Raw genomic sequence first — 17,596 nt, 5'->3', positions numbered from 1 at the left:
GCATATAACATTTCGGGTCCAGTGTTAGTGTTTAACACTTGTTTTCTGTTGTAAATCCGATTTTTCCTTCGTTTCCCTTTATATTTTGATTCCGATAGAATTATATATATATATATATATATATATATATATATGCATGTGTGCCCATATAACCTTTGGCCTCCGATATATCATTCCTTTTGCTTGGTCTCCTTTTTAAAGTATTTTCAAAAATGAAAAATGAATGTTATAAACAATAAACAATGCATGTTACAACATCTGGCTCCACCTGGGGATAGTGCTTTTGCCACAGAAGCACTAAGAACCGTATATTAGTGCCTTCACCTCGGGCATGGAGTCATATATTGCTTTGCATAAACTGAAATACTATGGCATTTGTACAATGACTTCACTCCGTATTTATAATGAAATGATGCTTGTTCTTTAGAACTGGAAGTAGTGTTTTAAATATTGCCCATTAACAGGCATCTGTAGAGTCTCACCATCAAGATTTTCAAGGATGAAGGTATTATTGGATCTCACTTCAGAGATTCTAAAAGGGCCATACCAGAGAGGATCAAACTTCCCATGCTTACCTTTATCCTCTCTTCTGGTATCCCATCTCAATACTAAGTCTGCAACTTTGAAATCAATTTCCCTGGCTTTTCTGTCAAAAATAGTTTTCATCTTGGACTGATATGTAATCAAATTGTCCCTTACCTTGTCTCTGTTTTCGCTAAGCTCCACCGCTTTGTTCATTCTTCTCACTAAAGCATTTGGCTCTTCCTTTGCCTCCTGAATCATCGCAATCACTGGCTTCATGAGTTGACTTGGAAATAAAGCTTGAGTGTCGTATACTAATTCAAAAGGTGATTTCCCTGTAGATCTTCTTGCAGTTACTCTTGCGGCCCACAAAGCAAACTTCAACTTAGAGTCCCAATCTCTTTGATTTTCTTCAATGGTTTTCTATAGAATCTTCATCAAAGTCTTCTTAGTAGATTCAGCTAATCCATTTCCCTGAGGATGGCAAGCTGTCGAATGAGACAAAATAACATTATATTTTTGACAAAAATAAATGAACTTATCGGAGTTGAAGACTTGAGCGTTGTCTGTTATAATTTTAACGGGACATCCAAATTTTCTAAAAATATTTTCTTCTAGGAATTTCATCACTATCTGATCATTTGCTCTCTTAGTAGGAATTGCCTCTACCCATTTGGTAAAGTAATCTGTTGCTGTGAGAACCCATCTGTGTTGTCTTCTTGAAGGTGGATTGATTTCTCCAACAAAGTCCAATCCCCATTGTCTAAATGGTTCCTCTATGAAAACTGGAATTAAAGGTAAAGGAGCTAATCTCTTTTTCTCAGCAAAAAGCTGACATTTTTGACAAATTCTAACAAACTTATAGGTATCACCAAATAAAGTAGGCCATTGCAGCCTGAAGGATCTTGTGTGCAGTTAATTTCCAACTGTAATGCCCCCCACAAAACCCCTCATGATAATCTTTGATTGTTTCTGTAAATTCATCTTCTGTTAAGCATAGTAATAGAATTCCAGCAGGATCCTTCCAGTACAATCTGCCTTCTACAATCGCATATGGATGCACCTTGATCTTTAGTGCCCTATACTTTGTTTTGTCTACGGATTGAGGACAAGAAAGAAAGAACAAATAATGGATTATAAATTTATTCTGAACACAAAAATTTATACCTGATTTTCCTTCCCGGGCCTTGCTCTCCTTCATTTTCTTCAGCCGCTTTTTCATCTACAGGTGCCAACAAATTAATTCCCAATGCCTGAAAGTTTGATTCTGTTAAAATTTTCGCCAGCCCTTGTCCTTTTACCAACTTTTTGGGTTTTACATCCAAATCATATTCTTGGATCTTGGCAATCCACTTTCGTCTCCTGCCTTCTACATCTCCCTGTAATAATATATCTTTCACTGCAGCATTAGGCACATAAGAAACGATTTTGGACTACAACACATAAGTTCTAAAAGCTTTCAAGGCTTTTACCAAGGCATACACCTGCTTCTCAAGAATATTATATTTTAGCTCAAAATCTCTAAGAATCTTACTGAAGAATGCAACTGGCTGCTCTCTCCCTTCATCATTCTTCTGTAGTAGGATAATTGCTATCGAACTTGATGAGGAAAATGAAAAAACTTGGAAAGGATTTTGATAATTAGGGCTGATTAAGACTGGAGCTGCCTACAATGCCTCTTTAATTCTGGAAAATGATTCTTTAGCTTCCTTAGTCCAGCGTACCTCATTCTCCTTCTTCAGCATATTAGTGATTTCTTTCAAGATTTTTGCGTAATTAGATACAAATATTCTCAGGAAGTTTATCTTTCCCAGAAACTTTTGAATATCTTTTTTACTTTTGGGCAATGGTATTTTCTGCACAACTTGTACTCTGGCTGGATCTATCTTCACTCCTTCTCTGGAAACAATGTGTCCCAACAATTTTCCTTCCTCCAGAGCAAAAATTGATTTCTTGGGATTTAAAGAAAGTCCAAATCTTCTACATTTATCAAAAGTTCTTTTCAAATGATCTAAATGTTCTTCATCAGACTTAGAAAAAACAGTAATATCATCCAAATATATTACTACAAACTTATCTCCAACAAAAGCAATGTCCATAGCCCTTTGAAATGTAGCTCCTGCATTCATCAATCTGAAAGGCATTCTGGCATACATAAATGTTCCCCAAGGAGTTGTGAATGCTGCCTTCTTCTGATCCTCCTTGTCCACAACCACCTGGTTATAACCAGAAAATCCATCTAGCATTGACATTCTAAAAGATCCTGTTACCTTTTGCAGCACATGGTCCATTTTAGGCAAAGGATAATTATCTTTCAAAGAAGCTCTATTTAGATTTCTGAAGTCAACACACAACCTTATTTCTCCATTTTTCTTTCTTACAGGTACCATATTAGCCACCCAATCAAAATATTTGAGTGGGACTATGATTTTAGCATCAAGCAACTTCTTGACCTCCTTCTCAATTGATGGTAGAAGCAGAGGATTTATCTGCCTAAGCTTCTGTTTGTAGGGCTTAACCCCCTCCTTCAAAGGAATTTTATGTTGAATAATATTTACATCATAAGTTTTGAGATCTTCATAAGACCATGCAAAGACATCAACATAATTCTTGAAAAGTTTAAGATACCTCTCTTGAAAATTAGGTGGAACTCCAGCATATAATTTGACTAACCTGGGATTCTCCTGAGTGCCAATGTTGTGATCTTGAATATGTTCATCCTATGAGATTTTCCTTGAGTCCACAACCACATCATTTGAATTGAAAAGCCTTTCAAGAGGAACAAGTCCCTTTGGTAGAAAATTTTCTTTTAATTGAAAGATCTTCTGATTTGCTATTGAATCCTTAAAACCACTGGCTCCTACATTTTCTGCCGTCTATTCTTCGTCCTGATCAATTTTTGTACCCTGGAACTCTTCAACCATAGCTAAAAACTCCTTAATATGCTAGTCATCTTCAAAAACTTTCCAGTTTTTAACATTATCGAGAACATAAGGTCTGTGTCTCATTTCTACCTCATATCTTAATCTTGGATTAATAGGAGGCTTGAAAGTGCTAGCAGCTACAACCAATGAATCTGCCAATCTATTTTCATCCCTTGGAATGAACTGAATGTTAAAAGCTTCAAAGAATTTTTCGATCAAATCCCATACCTCATTTCTGTATGCTCGAAGTCTAGGATTCTTTGTTTGGTAGTGATCTTTTATCTGCTTAATAATTAGCTCCGAATCTCCATAAGCATAAATTGATTTGACTCCCATATGTTTGGCTGTTTGTAGTTCAATAATCAAAGACTCATATTCTACCATGTTGTTAGTTGCCTCGAACTCTAATTTGAAAGAAAAAAGAAACATATTACCTCCAGGTGCAATTAGAAGAAAACCAGCACCTGTTCCTTCTTTTGAATAAGCTCTGTCAAAGAAACATTTCCACACTTCTTCCATTTGCAGCTTTGTAATTACATTGGCTGAAGCAAGCTGCTTTTGATTGTCTTCAACTAGCTTTGCATTATCATGCAGCGTGAAACAAGAAAAATCATCCTTCTCCTGACTATACATAGGTGAGTTTCTTGCTCCATTCTTCGTAATAGTTTTTACAAACCTAGTTTCTCTGTACAATCTCCTCTCCTCCCCACCAAAAACTGGTATAACAGCATATGTAAAATCCAACTTCAAAACACCTCCCAATTTAGCCCCCCAGGACCTAGACAGAAGCATTCCAAATCTAGTAGGAATATCTGCTACTACAACATCCATGACCAAACTTCTAGATGGAATTTGGGCTAGTGACACTGCCAAATCTTTAATAACCCCCAAACACTTGACCTTGTTTGAATCAAAAGAATATAAATCTCTGTAAGGTTTGGTCACTTGCAGATTTAATTGCTTCATCACTGACAGAGGAATAAGATTGTGTGAAGCTCCTGAATCAAATGTGCAGTTATGTATAAGGAAATCATGAACAAATAGGGAAACGTAAAAAGGAGGTATTGAAGAATCTACTTCCTCTACATGCGGGCCAAAAACCACTACTAGTTTGTCTTCCTACAGATTTACAATATCACTCTCACTTTCTTTTAAATTAATGAACTCAACAATTTCCTTTTGATAAGTAGGTGTTCTTGCCAATTCTGTAAGGGGAACTTGTATTCTTACCTTTTCCAACTCCTTGGTAACACTAAAAAAGTGACTCTGTTTAGAAATCTTTTCATTCTCCTCTTCACCTTTCTTTATGACTGGAATTGTTTGAGGAATTGAAACAAGCTTCTCCAAATGAATTTTTTCAACTTGATTTTGAGAAGACTCACCTCGAAGTATCTGTGCTTTGCTATTCGTATTTTTCTGCTGTTTTCTTTTATCTACTTGTTTTGCATATTGGGATTCTTGCGGAGTCACCTTAGATGAGGAAGTTGAAACTTTCTGCTCCTAATTTCTGGATCTTTTCCTAGATCTCAGGTCATATTTCTTGTGTAGTTCAACTTGCATAAAATTAGAGAATTGTTTCCAATATTCATCAATTTCATTTCCATCATGAATAGCATCTGCCTCATCATACACATATTCTTCTCCCTCAATGCCGAGTTCATCTTCATCAACTTCATATAATGTGGAAATTTTATCTTCATATTACTCTTCACCAGGATTTGCTTCTATGTACAATGGTGCTTGAATTTGAATCTGATCTTTTCTTTCCCTTTGCAAGATTTGCAAGGTTGTCTTCTGAATTGGGGATTAAAATTATTATTATATTGCGTTTGTCTCTGTGAGTTATTATTCTCTAACTCTAATCTATTTAACTTATCTGACATGGTTTTAATTATATTACACATATCCTCCAATGATTGACTTTGGGAGGATTCCATCTTTGCTTTTCCCTTGTCTTGGGAAAGCTGTGTTTCTGGTGCTTTTCCTGCAGCCACCAGATTCGCTTCTATCTCTAAAGCATCTGTTTGGATTTGATCAAGGGTTGGAGCTCTCCTTTCCCTTAATGTAAATCCAAAATTTGATTCAAAAGCCCCTGCAAAAGTGATTTTTGCACCAGCAGGAGGAGGCTTTATCTCTGCTGGTAGACTATTGTACAATTTGTTGAATCTTCTGACAAATTCAGCCATGGTTTCATCAGACTTCTTCTTTATGGCATTAAATTCTGTTAATGAATATCCATGGTCTCTTTTTTCTCCCCATCTCAGAATAAACACACGTTCCATCTCTTCCCAAGAAGGAATAGAATTATTGGGAAGACCTTTGAACCATTTCCTTGCTTCTCCATCCAGGGACTGAACAAAATGTCTTACATCTAAATGTTCAACATTTAGGCTTTCGGAAAAATTACAAAATACTGCTACATGATTCTTTGTTGTTTGTGTATCTTCTCCTGAAAAACGAGGAAGAATTTTGAGGTAATCCTCTGGCATTTGATTGTAAGGTTGTGGTAGTTGAAGAGGTGCATACCTATTGACTAGGAACGCAGGAGCTGCCATGTTTACCGAACCTTGATTACCTACAGATGTGGAACTTGATTGAAATGCAAATGGACTATGCAAAGGAGGTAATGTGGTTATTGGTTGAGGTTGAATAATTACAACAGGTAAATGAAAAGTAATAGACTCAAAAGATTGGTCTTGACAGCTAGGTTCCTGAAATGCAGATGATGAAAATGATGACTCTAAATTAGATGAATGTTCAGATAAGTTGTTGCCTGATGCAGACAATACATGAATTGGTCTATTTGAGGTTCTAGACTTCCTAGCCCTCCTTGAAAACAACCTTTCAAGATCTGGAAAAGCTTGAGCCTTCTTTTGTGAAGTGTCTGATCTTGTATGGGACCTTCTTGAAGCCAGAGTTATTATTTTGATTCAAAATAGCCAAATATTTCCTCCTCACTGAAAAACCAGAGGAAAATATTGAAACCCAGGGAAAAACCTTCTTCTCTTCTCTCCCCGGCAACGGTGCCAATTAATGTTGTTCCTTAAGAAACTAATTTCCTGGTTGTAGGGAAATTATGCTTAAGACATTAATAAATATTATTTACTATCACTTATTATTTATTAGATTACCAAATGAAGGACTTGGAAAACTTGGCCTTAGACTCTTAATACATGTATGATTAGAAATTCTCAGAATTCCATTTGCTACTAAATATAAATGATGAATGAGGAAAGTTTGAAAGGGAAGTTAAAGACAATATGCTGATCTCTCACAGGAACTATTATCTGTAACTTAGAGGAATTATGATCATGAGGAATAAATCATAGACAATATGCTGATCTCTCAGAAAAACTACTGTCTATAACTTAGAAAGGAAATGAAGACTTTAAGTATAGGAGAGCTCTTTAAGGGATTTAACCCTACAACTTCATTACTACACTTAAAAAGAAGAAAACATTGCATGACACATGATAGTGAAACTTAAAAATTATATGCAACAACTCCTGGAAACTTCTAGTTTTTTTATTAATCAGTGATGTTATCAGAAATACAGTGGCTTGTTTCTCCAAAATTCCCACCCCATCTTAGTAAAATTTCCCCTTTTTATACATTGCAAAATAGTTGTTGATCTCTACAACCGTCCAAAATATTTAACTGTTTCTCTAACTATATGAGAAAATACTCTTACAAAACTTTTACAGAGTTTTAATGACACCTCAAAGAACATAAAACAAGAGCAACTAAACAATGCCAATAACTGCTGCCCTTTGACTCTGCTAATCTGCTACCTCTCTGACTATGTCTCAATAGTAATTAATCTGCCTTAATCATACAAATTGTGTTTAACTTGCGCATAACCTGGCTTACAAATGTATTGGGTGCATTCCAATTGGCGAGAATGACAAGAAATTTGACCAACTGCCCTCTTCTTTAAACATGGCTTTAACATTGATCTTCCTGTTTACACAGCGAAATCAACACAAAACAGATATACGAAACTAAAAATAAATTAACCTGATTTTATACCTCCATCGGATCCAGAGTTTCATCGCAATTGGCAATCGGCCCTTATCTTTACACAGCTTTAAGTTGCATAACCATGGAAACACAGGACTTATGCATATATGCCATTTATAACAAAGATATGCCATAACCATGATTTTCTGCTTTTAAAATAATCTGCACAATGCCCTTTATCGCAATTGGCAATCGACGCTTCCATATATATATATATATATATATGCATAACAGGCCGACCTGCCAGACTTTAAAATATGATATATATGTGTTCGGGTCCGACCCTTATCGCATATCGTGATCGGCGGGGTCAATGCATATAACATAAGCATTTCACACTTTACGGACCCATCGCTCTTATAAAATACGCCATATAAGTTTTCGGGTCTGGAACCCAATCGACAATCGCAATCGGCACTGTGGAGCCAACCATCCATATTGCGGACCCAACGATCTTTAGAATGTAGCATATAACATTTCGGGTCCAGTGTTAGTGTTTAACACTTGTTTTCTATTGTAAATTCGATTTTTCCTTCGTTTCCCTTTATATTTTGATTCCGATAGAATTATGTTTGCGATATATATAACCTTTGGCCTCCGATATGTCATTCCTTTTGCTTGGTCTCCTTTTTAAAGTATTTTAAAAAATGAAAAATGAATGTTATAAACAATAAACAATGCATGTTAGCACTATTCTACCTCCCATTTCTCCCCTGCCCCTCTTTTTCCCTCTTATATTTTTCTAACCTTGCCCTCGTCTCCTCCTCTTACTACCTTATCAATTTATAATAATTCCCCCCTACTCTTTCCCTCTTTCTCCCATTCCCCTCTTCTAACCTCTCTTTCCCTCCCCCCCCTTCTCTCTTCCTAAACTCATCTCCCCTCCTTACCCTTCTCCTTTACTAAACCTTTTCCTCTTGGTTGCCCCGCTTTCTTTCCTCTTTTTCTTGAACCCTTGGTACTTTTGCCAAGGTCATTTTCTCATTTAAGCTCTTTTAATAATCCGCACACACATATAATCTTGAATAAATAATATATTTTTATGTAAATATATTTATTACTTCACGTATATTTGTGCATGCACACACACATACATTATACTATTCAATAATATATGTTCTTATTATAGGGGACTTAATTTATAAATACTTTGATATTATTTAGATAAACATTTTCCTGTCATTTCGTTAATTCAATAAACTTTTAATATTAATTTCAACATACATTAACCAAATCAATTTTAATTAATTATATTACTTAATCATTATAACTATATTTCAATATTTCTGTATAAAAAAATCTGTCTCTAGGTAGCCTTAGGGTTTCTTGATCATGCTTATCTACTATATATTCCTCCTCTACTCTTCATCTTTCCTCATGTCTTGACAATGAACCCAGTTGGTGGCTCCAAAACGTTGACAATAAATCTCACATCAGTGGATCTTCCTTTATCAATAAACAACTCCAACCACATCAAATTGAAAAATGTAATGTATATTGTAACAACCCCGAGTGAAGTTTCTATGTAAGTAAAATAAGACCAAGGTCATGGGACACATATTCCAAGATGAATGGAGGGAAAAAAAACTACATTGAGAATAATTTATGGTTTACCATTGGCTATAGAAACTGGAATTGACATTGGAAAAGGCAAAAGGAAATAAATGAAGATTTAATACAAGAATTAAAGGAAAATAGGAGAAAAAGAAGATGAAGGGACAATACTATGCATGCAAAGGAAAAAGAAAAGAAAAGGAAAAATCTAACATTCACACACACTCTTGGACATTCTAGCATTCACTTAGAGAAGGGACATGAAAGAGGGACAGAACAAGCACTTGGAAACAAGGAGGACTCAAGCAAGTAAGCAAAGAATAAGGAAGGGAGTGCAAGAGAAGTTTGAGCAGCAGCAAGCAAGGGCATAAAATAGTTGTGGATTTTCAGGTAACAACGTGCATTGGTGATTTAGCATATTGGCATTTGATGCATGGTCTATGCATTGGTTTATTGTTTATGTTTGTTTTCATTGGCATGGGACTTGACTGGATTGACAGTGATGTACAACCTTTCTTTGCCATTTCTTGGATAACCATGATGTAGTGGGTTCCTGGTTTTGGTTAAGATTTGGATTGCCGATAGATTTTGGATCTTGGTAGAGGTGGTATTAGGAAAATTCCTAAGGGTTGAGGGTGGTGATGGTTTTCTCCTGGAATTCTTGACAGGTGGGTGGAGACAAGGAAATTCCTATGGGTATGGTGAAGAAAGTCTGAGGCATCTAAGGTTTTTTGGTTTTGGTGATTTTTGGACTGATTTAGGTGAAATAATTGTGGTTAAGGGTTGAGGTCGTTTAGCCTCTAGAAGCCCTAGTTCATTCTATTTTGGTTTATCCCATGTGATCCCACATTCATGCTTGGAATATGGCATGGGGGTGATTGGCTGAAAGAGAGATTTGGTTCAGCCCAATCTATGGTCAAGTGGTACGTGGAAGTCCTTGACTTGGTTGGCTTTATGCATATGTTATTATGTGTTATTTCTTATTGAGATCAATGAGCATATGTATTGGTTATTGTGTTGATTTTATGACTAGTTTGTCATGGCTTCATTATGGTTAAATGTTGGTTATAAGCATGGTTAAATGATGTGCTCTTGTTATGGATCTTGTTCATGATTCGATAAGTTATTGAATGGTTATATGAATGTATGAGCTAACAAGTGTTGTTGTAGATGGCTTGAGAGAGTAGTGAGCCTTCTTAATGATTCTCTAATGAAATTAATGAGACAATGAATAGATATGCATTCATGACCTATAGCTACCATGTTTACCATATGTTTGTCTAAATGTTTATCATGTGTTTGACATGTTTGGGCAAGATCTGAGCCTAAGTATAGATTATGTAGACTTGTGATTATCTTATACTTGATTTTGGAAAGTTCTGGGCAGTTTTGGGTAGTGGCCTATAGGCTAGCCCTGAAATTCAGACGCTGAATTCGCAACCACAGGAACAAAACTAAGGAATTTTTCTTGTAGCCACACAGAGTACGAATTGTGCTTATGGTTGGAGTCTTCTGGCCGCATGGACCGCTTGGCATGCATGTGGTTGGGCTGTAAAGCTTGGAAAAAATAAAGTTCAATCTTAGGGAAAGGTCATCTGTGGATGTTGCCTGACATTTGGGTGATCAAATATCCTTGGGAGGTTGCAGTAAACTTTCAGGACATGGACCCCACTTCCATAACTGGAACTTGGATGTTGGGTCATGCATAGTAGCTCTCATCTCATTTTTATCCTGGTGATATTGTAAAAGCGGGTGAATTTGGGGTGGGGTATTACATATATGGTTGTCAAAATTGATGTTGTAACATCTTTAAAAACTCGCAGAAAAAGATAATCAAATTCAAAAGTGTTTTATCACATAGTCTCAAACTTAAAAACAATATGCTCTATCCTATATCCTTCATAAAAGTGAGTCTTTCCCCGATTGAGAACATGCCTATGACTAGGAACCTAAAGTACAAGAACAAGATCAATAATATGGAAGAAAAGACACTTCCCGAGATGGCTTCAAACTTTAGTGGAAACCACTTGCAGCTAAAGTTGGGTTGGCATAAAGATGCAAAGTCTTGGATGAATAATTGAGAATGAAGGAAGAGGTCACATTGTAGAATAACAATAATATTTTTTAATTTTTAATGCCAACATTTTTTTTAATATTATATATTTGTACACGAGGATGAACAATACAACATCAATACATATATAGTAGGATTGGCCATTTATTATAAAATTTTCTTGCTCCTCAAGCTAGGAATCACACCAAACTTTATGTTGGGCACTACTATACTACAAAGATTATATGTGTAAACTTTACAAAACACACCTAAATACAAACTATAGTTAAATTACATAAAAGTATATTAGTTAAAGATTGTCACTGGTCATTGGAGCCTCCCCATGTTTAGTATTGACTGTTACATTGAGATGATGAACCCCAAAATTAACTTCACTCACAAAGTTTTCGAGGAGAAAGGATCCTTGTCTACCCTATGTTGTCTCTCGTTGTAGTTCTTCAATCCGCCTCCTCAGATTTTCCATTTCATCCTCCATCCTTTGCATGTGATATAGTTGGTCAATTAATATTTCCATGGTGGATTCCAGAGTTGAGGCAACCTGATTATACCTCATCTATAATTTCATAATTTCCTCCTGCATAAATTGAGTGTCTTTTCCCTCCCTTCTCTACATGTCATTAAATTCCACTAGAATCCAACAAAATTATCTGTGTGGAAATAGAGGAGAGTCCCCTATTCAATCACTAATACCCCATTATTCCATATCCAACAAGTTAGGGCCATTATCAATCAACATGTCAAGCCCACTCATCATACAATTATGCCACCAAGACTGAAATACATCGCTCCTATTTACTCCATACACATTCATACTGTTATCACTGTAAAACTTCCTTAAAAAAATTTGGACAACTTACATGGTTTCTCAATTCTTGTATCAGTCATGGTCAAGTCATGGTGTTAAAGGGTCTCTAGGTCATTTCATGCTTTAAGGGTTAGGTCATAAGGTTAGAAGTCTTTTAAGATCATATCTCTTTTCCAAATAATGTTTGACAACCTCATTCCATGTTTTAGAAGTCTTACCAGGTGTTTATAAGTCATATCTCACATCATTTTGGAGAAATTTTGAAAGTAGCTACGAAATCACTGAACTAGGAGTTTTCGTAGCGCGCTACGAAACCCCTGTAGCAGCCTGTTTCAGCAGAAAAAACTCTGCTTTCTGCGTTTACTAGTAAATTTCCAGAAGGGGTTCTGAGCAGCTGAAAACTTAATTTTGAAAACTGAAAGAGGCTTTTATTCCTAACATACCAAAATACAAAAACCTCTTTCATTTTCTTCAAATCCATTCTGAGGTGGGAGGAATTTATGATCAAACTTGCGCTACGAAACTGCTGTAGGTGCAAGTTTTCCACAGGCATATTTCTCTGTTTTACACCTGTTTTTTCAAAATCAGTTTCTGGTCACATGAAAGGGTATTTTGGAATTCTGAAGGAGGTTTATCTTCATCAACTCTCCTAATACAATAACCTATCTCAATTTCTTCATAAGTGTTTTCAGTTGGGAGATACTAAGCTTTCATTGAGACCCTACTTTCAGAAAACGGATTTTTCCTGTTTGCCACGTGTTTTTCAAGGACAGTTTCTAGACAGCTGGAGAAATGTTTTAAAAAAACAGGAGAGGTTTTTGTTCTGGATAACATGGACTACAAAAACCTCCTTTAGTTTCATAAAATGTGTCATGGATGAAGAGATAAAGGCTCTGTCCCACGTGCCAATTTTCAAGGATCTAAACCTAAAAACAGGGAAACATGTTCCCTAATTTCTAGGGTTTGTCATCAGCAGTTGGGTGACCACGTGGGAGGCTTCATCAAATTCGACTGCTTGAGGTTGCAAGTTGTCAAATAATGCTTTAAATGATTAGATAATGTTGTTGAATCATGATAAGGAGTTACACTCCTAGTTGTATTAGGTCTCTAGGACTGCTAGTTAGGTGTCATTTGCATTTAATAATTAGTTTTATGTATCAATAGGTGTCATAGTAGGATGAATTCGAATTTCCCTCATGCTGGAGGATGAATCTCAGTTATGTAAAGAGCTCTATATATAGAAGAAGATCTAATGTAATCAGGGTTGGAAATTTTATGGAAAAGCTTGTATTTGGCCTATGGAAGACTCATCTTTAGTAATGCATGCTTGACTTTACTTCTCAGGATTCATGAAGGATTTTTTATGTTCAGAATATGTGATGTTGTCATTTTCTTAATTCTTACAGTGGTATGGATGTATAATCACTCAGAATTCACTGAATGTGCTCTGACTTCCTGTATACATTTATGAACTGTGTGGTCCCATATGAGTTTATGTTCTGAATGTTTAAATGCTGAATGCCCTGACTTCCATGTAAGGTTGAGTTCATTGTTATATTGAGGTGTTGTTGACTCCATAAGCCCAATGGATGTTTACTGATCATGTTCAACCATTCATATTTTTCACTTGTTTCATAGAGTTAGCCATCTAATCTTTATCAAAATCATTAACCTTTGAGAGAGCCCTCTCAGGTTGAGGAGGCTAAGCCTCAGCCAAAAGTTGGTTTGAAAGAGTTACATAAGGTCTTCCTGATCAGCAGCCTATCAGGGGCATGATTTTGTGATTTTGTGATCATTATTTTCAGAAGCTTTCTATGGCAGAACACAAGGAGAGAGTGTTGCTTCCTTTCTCTTTCACGATTGAGGAACTGTACACTGTTGTTGAAGATCATTTTGCACAACCAGAAAGTTACAAGAATCATCAAGCTGATCATGTATTCTGGGATCCTATAGCTAAATACATGGAAGAGTTTTACTCTCCAGTGTTTCAGTTTTTCTATGAAGATCAGAGACAATTTCAGTGGCAGTGGTCATCACAATATCATCATGGCTCTGAACTCCGATGCAGTCAAAAAACTCAAATATCAGATAAGACAAATGATTGGCTACATTGGAAATTTTACATTGATTGAGCTGAAAGAAGTTTGAATTGATAGGGTAGGTAGGTAGGAAAATGCAAATAAGCTCAAGGTTGACTGAGCATTTTTTTTTTTTTTTTTTCGAGTAGTGGTAGATTTCTTTCTCTCACAATGATCACAAGTTTAAGCCCGAGGTGAAGGCCCAGAAGCTTGAAAGGGATGCTTGTCAAGCAAGTTTCTGTTTGTCATAAATGGATAAGGCACTGGACATTCGAGTTCTTAGTGTACTACAGGAGCACACTATCCCAAGTGGAGCCACTGTTATCACTTAAGAATTCTAATTTCAAAACCGCTCACATTAGTTTGATGGTTAAAAAAAAATTCAATGCTAGTCTAGTTTTGAGTTTTTGTTTGCCTTAGAGTCTGAGTCTTAGGAGTCCACTATGCATCCTCATTCACCACTGGTCTCATAATTCACACAATTTCCATGTGTCAGCTTTGTTCAAAGGTTATTATGTGCTACAAAGCTCCTTAAGTGATTTCGTAGCGCATAAGTCAGTTTAAGGTGTTTTCACAGCGCAACATGTTTCATGTGATTTCGTAGCGCAGAAGCCCGGTCTAGGTGATTTTGTGCTGATCCATAGCAAATGTCACCCAGCTGTCATACTTATCAGAATCCGCTGTGTTTTAGGTCGTTAGGTGTCTTGCTACTGGCACATGTTGCAGTTGTTGCTGAGAAGGAGACAAAGGGTTCTGTTTACGATCTGAATGCATTTAATGGAAAGTTGCTTGCTGGCATCAATCAAAAGATTCAGTTATACAAAAGGGAGCTCCGTGATGATGGTTCAAGAGAATTGCAGTCTAAATGTGGCCATCATGGGTACACTGCAGCAGCAGAGGCCATAACATTATTAATATTAACAATACCCGGATTGGACCGCCTGGGAAAGGGCCTCAATGCGGTGGCCCGGAGCGCGTTGAAGCCATTGTTGACTGGGGTGCCCTTCTGCCTTTTTCTGTTGATGGATATCTACTAAGAATTCGAGACTCATGCCTGAAAGGAAGAAAATGAACCAATAGAACAGGCTACTTTCGCCAATCAGCCTCAACAGTTTGTATGTAACAAATATCCGTTCTCAGAAGGTGCATGCTTCGATTTTATCAGTAAGGGTAAATGTGAAAGAGGTGCAGAGTGCAAGTTTTGCCATAGTTCAGATGATGTGAATGTAGGGGACAATTTCTACTGCGTGCTAGCCAAGGTATTTGAAACCGAGTTTAGTCGATGCTTTTTATAAGCGAAGGGTTTCTTATTTGGCGATAAGTTTCAGAGAATTTGGATTCCCTTCTGAAGGAGAGTAGTATTATTTCAAGCAGTTGAAAGTTTCTTGGCTTGTGATGATTTTGTCATCTTCTTTTTCATCTGTTCCAGAGCTAGTCCATTGTACGCCTGTAGATACAAATAAGGAAGATTTTCTCAAGCCTCCGGTAAAGATGAAGATGGGTACCTCTGTATCCAATTTTTCTGTGGTCAGAGCTCCAGGTGAAAAAGTTTCATGTTTCATTGCATCCCATTCTGCTTCTACATGGGAATATAAAGGCCAAAGTCAGTCGTCATGGTGTGGATATGTGAAGTTCAATAAACTAAGAATGCACGGAAAAAGTTTTGTGATGAGATTTCTTTTGGTCTAAAAGATAGGGAGATTTCTCTTGCAAAGGCTATGTTATTGATTTCTGTTGAGGATGAAGCATTTATGTCTTATAATCGAGATATGGACGCTCGAGCAGTTGTAAAGGAGGGGCGAGAAGCTCCCAGTCTGTCAAAGGTCCCGGTCTGTCAAAGGTTACCTACGAATGGGCAAGCTTAGATGCCTTTCCGCTAGCTGGCAGAAGCATTACAGCACGGTTGTCTGAGCTTGACATTATAGCAAAACAAGTGGAAGCAGAGTTAGTATCAAAAGATATTGGGTGCCATTTGTTGCAAGTTTTGGAGGCGGTGAATTTTGTTCTTTTTGATTTACGAGGCTTTACTAGGTCATCTCTTCTTAACAATCCAAAGCAGTCATACTTGCATCAAGTGCTAAAATCTGCATCTGGAAATGGAATAATGCTAAGCATAATATATATTGAAGTTTGCCGAAGACTTGGAGTTACTATTGTAGGAGCTCATGTTGGGGAAGAATTTTTGATATGGCCCAAAACTGAATACACTGAGTAGCTTTTTCAACTATTTGAAGGAGAAAGCTGGTTTGCTAAAGTAAATGGTGGTTGTGTTAAACATCCTGGATCAAAAGCTTTCGATTTGAACAGCAGATCACTTCCAGATATTGAGCTTGGATCAAACAGAGACATAATTGCAGTTGCTTTGGCAAATCTAAAAAGGCTTTATTGGAAGCGTGCATCAAGGGCCCATCTTGGCTTATTGCTAACTTCTCCTCTTCGACCAGTGCACCATACTTCTGACCATCCCAGCAAGTTTGATAACTCAAATGATTTAACATTGCGCCCCCAAGAATTGAGATTGTCCATTATGTCATCCGAGAGACTTCTCATTCTTCAACCACATAACTGGGCATTGCGGAGAGACCATGGCATGCTTTTATACCATAGCAGACGCTATGGAGAAGCCGTCCAAGAGCTTAGTATTTGTATGGCCTTTGCCCCAGTGGAAGAAGCAAAAATTCTGGAGCCTTTTGTTGAAAAACTGCATCTAATGCGTGCTGAGTCTTCGTGGACACCTATGGAATTCAGTTCTCGGCCATAGGATTGTCTTTTGATGTACAGTTAATAGTCCATTAGTTGAAGAACATGTTTTGATAGTTTCCTTTGAACATTTACCTTCTACTCTTTCCCTGCCTCCAGATGCAGATAGTGAATTACAGAGGCTTGCGCATACTCTTAAAAGATTTTTTTTCAGGAAGCATGGAAATGCAATGATTGTATTTGAAAAGTAATTGAATCTAAGGATCGCTAATCATGCTCATTTACAGGTTGTTCCCATACTGTGTGAAGTGAATTTTAAAAGGCAGGGAAGAAGTTAGGATTTGAGTTTGATGTGATTAGACCTGGAGAGAATGATATTGATGTCAGAATGTCATTGAAGAAAGTGTTACATGGAGGAATGGGCTATTTTTTTGTGGAGCACCTGATTCAGCTGGTCATTCTGGAAATGCTATTGCAACTGATAAAGGGTAAACAGGCAATGCATCCATCAATCAACCAATGAGGAGAAATATATGTTTCTTGAAAATTTGCAAGCAAATCTTTTCAAAACAATCAAGGGAGTAAGGTGCTTAAGCCATGAACACTGGCGATCATTTAGCTATGAAAGGAAGACTGTGTTTTTGAAATTACACAGCAGTTTCGTAGCGCGCTACGAAACTGTTGTAGGTGTTGATTTTTGCGCAATTCAAGCAGTTTGAATCATGAGCGGGAATTTTGAAAGGAAAATATCTAAAGGGTATGCAAGACATCATCTGGAGCTGTCAACAGTCAATCAGGTCAAGACAGGTGGGTGCTTAAAAAGGTTGAAGAGTCAAATCCAATTTTAAATTTCTGGTGTAAAGCCCCTTTATCACTGTTCAAGATATATCAAACGGGTTGCTTGCAAGAAACTCTGGCT

The 17,596-nt window shown here is 36.9% G+C and overlaps 1 pseudogene; it reads left to right on the top strand.

Moving 5' to 3' along the window:
* Positions 1-16,758, top strand: part of LOC149188929 (uncharacterized) — a 51,562-nt pseudogene extending 34,804 nt beyond the window's left edge.
* The last annotated feature ends 838 nt before the right edge of the window (positions 16,759-17,596 follow it).

Source organism: Pinus tabuliformis, chromosome 3_1 (genome assembly GCF_031772625.1).
Source record: "Pinus tabuliformis cultivar Carrire ecotype Pingquan chromosome 3_1, CPIR1, whole genome shotgun sequence".
Taxonomy (NCBI): domain Eukaryota; kingdom Viridiplantae; phylum Streptophyta; class Pinopsida; order Pinales; family Pinaceae; genus Pinus; species Pinus tabuliformis.
Note: the sequence above shows the minus strand (reverse complement) of the source record. Positions and strands in the feature narration are given on the sequence as shown.